General features: G+C 43.1%; 1 pseudogene; it reads right to left on the bottom strand.

Annotated features, from left to right (window-relative positions):
- Positions 1-1,998: 1,998 nt before the first annotated feature.
- LOC122945417 lies at positions 1,999-3,565 on the bottom strand (annotated as a pseudogene).
- Between the last annotated feature and the right edge of the window lie 788 nt (positions 3,566-4,353).

Here is a 4,353-nt window from a genome sequence, read left to right as displayed (position 1 = left end):
CCGGCCCCATCCCCATGTCACAAGTAAGTGATAAAAAAAAAAAAGGTTCATTTTGCCGCCCCCCCCCCCCCCCCAGGGTGTGCCCTAGGGCGGCCGCTTGGTCTGCCTTATGGTAGCGCCGGCCCTGATCACGCCCTCCACCACAACACACAAAAAATCCACACATCTGGTAGAGTACAGTGAATGACTGTAAATACTTCCAGTTCTGAAGACTCCAGTGGCTCAGGATCAGTGCTCTGGGCAGCTGGGCTCAGTCTGGAAGTGGGCACCGCTCTGCAGGAAGGAGACCAGGGCTCGGCTTACCCTAGTGTTACAGTGCACCCCAGCACCACACAGTATGCAGTATAGGACCCCACACTATACAGTACAGCAGTATAGCAGCCCACAGTATACAGCACCCCACAGTATACAACACCTCACTGTATACAGCACACCAAACTATACACGATACAGCCCCCCACACTATACAGTAGGGATCGACCGATATTGATTTTTTAGGACCGATAATCTGTGAACTTTCAGGCCGATAGCCGATAATTTATACCGATATTCAGTGAAAAAAATTCCTACACAAATCTGCTGTTAAATTAACATGTTTATTGTTAACATTTAGATTTTTTTGTAAATCTTTCTTTTTCATTGGTGATATGAGTCAAAGGAACCTATATATAGCCCAAACAAAATTCATGGCCCACCCCGGACGACACTTGTGACCTGTATTAATTGTCTTTGTGTGACCTCTGTCAATCATGTGTCTTCTTGTGATTTTTTAATAAAATTATGCTATTTTTGGACCATCTTAGTACTATTAGTATTATTTGTAATATATTTGACCCACTCCTTTAGGTCGGTTTTCATGATATGAGTCAAATACAACAAATTGTACCACTTCTTTTTCTTTTTTTTTAAAATGTCATTTTTAAAATGTCATTTTTTAAAATGCTGCGCTTTTTGCTCCGGCCAAAAATCCTGAAGACTTGCCGCAAGGCCGGATCCGGAATGAATGCCCATTGAAAGACATTGATCCGGATCCGGCCTTAAGCTAAACGTCGTTTCGGCGCATTGCCGGATCCGACGTTTAGCTTTTTCTGAATGGTTACCATGGCTGCCGGGACGCTAAAGTCCTGGCAGCCATGGTAAAGTGTAGCGGGGAGCGGGGGAGCAGCATACTTACCGTCCGTGCGGCTCCTGGGGCGCTGCAGAGTGACGTCAGGGCGCCCCAGGCGCATGGATGACGTGATCGCATGGCACATCATCCATGCGCATGGGGCACTCTGACGTCATTCTGGAGTGCCCCGGGAGCCGCGCGGACTGTAAGTATACTGCTCCCCCGCTCCCCGCTACACTTTACCATGGCTGCCAGGACTTTATTAGCATCCTGGCTGCCATAGTAACACTGAAAGCATTTTGAAGACGGATCAGTCTTCAAATGCTTTCAGTACACTTGCGTTTTTCCGGATCCGGCGTGTAATTCCGGCAAGTGGAGTACACGCCGGATCCGGACAACGCAAGTGTGAAAGAGGCCTTAGTTGTAACCTCCTGGACATTCGAAACATGTCAACCTGTTTGGTGGGAGGTGATGTCCATAAGATGAAACCTGTGATATGAAATTAAAAATAAGTACAATGCAAGTGCAACGGTAAATTTATCCAGTGCTGGAATTTATCCTTTCACATATGTGCCGAGAACCCGCCTTGGTACACAATGAGAGAATATTTAGAATTTCTTCAATACTTCCAGTTGAGAAGGAATACATTGTAGTGCAGAAAGCACAACATTTCTGCATGTTCTCCTGTTAAACGGCTTCTGTTTCTTTCGTAGATTGCTGACACGTCACTAAAAACACGCTCACTAGGTACAGAGGAGGGTGGAGAGCAAAGGTATTTTCTGGCATGAGAAGCAAGGGTTTTAAAGCATGCCTCATTTTCTTTCCACCACTCAAGTGGATTGTCCTTTCTATTGATCACTGGTTCTTTCAAATAAAGATGAAGCTCATCATCAAGGCAGACTTTTGGTATAGTTAGATATAGTAGAATACTCTACATGAGGCCCCAATAAAACGCTGAACATTGCATCAATTTGGCCATGTTTAAGCCTTTTTTCCATGTGTTTCCTTTTTGGGGATTTGTATGTTTCTGTGGCATCATCATCCTGCTCTTCCAGACTAGTAGTACTAGTACTAGTCTCTTCCAGACTAGTAACATCAGGCTCTTCCAGATGTGACCTTTCTAGAACCTGCAACTCCTTTTGCATATCTTCTGTCAGCCATTCTTTTGCCTTGCTCAATACATTATCAGAAGAGAAAGCATGATGTTTGAATCGAGGATCTAAAAGACATGCCAACACTACGTTTATATTCTCTTCATACTTCAAAAAACGTTTGTTGAGGCTTTCCTTCATGACCTCCCTAAGCCCCCACGTGTAGTGGGCCCTTCATTCTCTTGAAGAAGCATCTTCAGCACTCTCACACATGCAATGACAGATGACACACTTGAGTCGTTATGGCTAACCTCCAGGGTCACTTACTCTATTGGGAGGAGGGTCTGAATCAGATTTGCTGCAATCTCCCACTGATCAGCATTAGGGCAAGAATATCCTCCATGTTTACCAGCGTAGATGCTAAGAGCTCGCTTTTGTTCCAGCATTCTTTGTAGCATATGGAGTGTGGAGTTCCACCGTGTTGGAACAGCCTGAATCAGGCTGTTTTGGGGCAGGCCAAGATCTGACTGAATGCACCTCAGTCGGTGCTTGGCAATGAATGAATGGTGGAAATGACTTGCGCACTTCTTTAGCATGGCAATTATGTCGATCACAGCTCTCTGGCTTGACAGACCATCATTGACTAAAAGTTGCAGGGTGTGTGCCATGCAGCTGAGATCTGACACTTCAGCAAGCTTCATTCCTTTCACCATGTTTGCTCCGCTGTCTCGAAGCACAAGAAGCACTCGATCTTTGGCTCTCTCCCAGTCATCAAGCATGCCTAGAAACATTTCTTTAATGTACTCGCCAGTGTAGGATCCTTGCATCACCTTTGTGTTCAACACCAACTGCCTTTTTGTCCATCCATTATCAATGAAGTGACACGTAAGACTCATTAGCGATTCTGTTGATCCAGACCAGCAGTCAGTAGTGAATGAGAGTGAATTGCCAGCGTCCTCTGGTTGTAACATTGGTTTCACTTTCTGAACCACCTTGTGATGAATCTTTGGCAGCATTTCCGTTCTGTAAAACTTTTCATTTTTCAATGTGTACCTTGGCTCAACTATGGACATCAAGCGAGTCAGACACCATTGTAAATGGCTGGTTATCCGTAACCATCATCTCTGATTGCTCTGTCCAGAAGTTGGGATCTTTCATCAGAATTTTGCCACTTTGTGTGTTTCTGAAATAGGTCTTTTATTTTTGGCTGGAGTAAAGTTGGTGTTTGAGATAATTCCCTTTCTTTTTGTGAGTCATTAAATAATTCAACATGATTAATTCTTAGATGGGTCCAAAGATTTGATGTATTCTTTGTTTTTGCAGTTGCAGATCCCATGCTCACATTGATTTTGCATGTGTTGCACATTGCCCGTCCTGGGGTGGGTTGACTAAAATAGTCCCAAACTATACTTTTATTTTTTCTTTGTGCATCCGCCTGCATTGAAAGAAGAGGGTAACATGACTACTAGTGCTATTCGCCTTTTAGGAACAGTACAGATTAAGGGAACAATGCGGCGTGCGCAAGAAATATGTGGAACTGAGGGGGGAGTAAACAATAAAAGCTTGTGAGGTGGAGTCACTGGAGTGTATGATGTAGTATGAGCTGAGGTATATATATATCTATCACATTGTAACTGTATATGTATAATATAATGAGGTATATTATAAATATACAGGTCATTCTCAAAAAATTTGCATATTGTGATAAAGTTCATTATTTTCTGTAATGTACTGATAAACATTAGACTTTCATATATTTTAGATTCATTACACACCAACTGAAGTAATTCAAGCCTTTTATTGATTTAATATTGATGATTTTGGCATACAGCTCATGAAAACCCAAAATTCCTATCTCAAAAAATTAGCATATCATGAAAAGGTTCTCTAAACAAGCTATTAACCTAATCATCTGAATCAACTAATTAACTCTAAACACCTGCAAAAGATTCCTGAGGCTTTTAAAAACTCCCAGCCTGGTTCATTACTCAAAACCGCAATCATGGGTAAGACTGCCGACCTGACTGCTGTCCAGAAAGCCATCATTGACACCCTCAAGCAAGAGGGTAAGACACAGAAAGAAATTTCTTAACGAATAGGCTGTTCCCAGAGTGCTGTATCAAGGCACCTCAGTGGGAAGTCTGTGGGAAGGAA

This window comes from Bufo gargarizans, chromosome 8 (assembly GCF_014858855.1).
Source record: "Bufo gargarizans isolate SCDJY-AF-19 chromosome 8, ASM1485885v1, whole genome shotgun sequence".
Lineage (NCBI taxonomy): Eukaryota > Metazoa > Chordata > Amphibia > Anura > Bufonidae > Bufo > Bufo gargarizans.
Note: the sequence above shows the minus strand (reverse complement) of the source record. Positions and strands in the feature narration are given on the sequence as shown.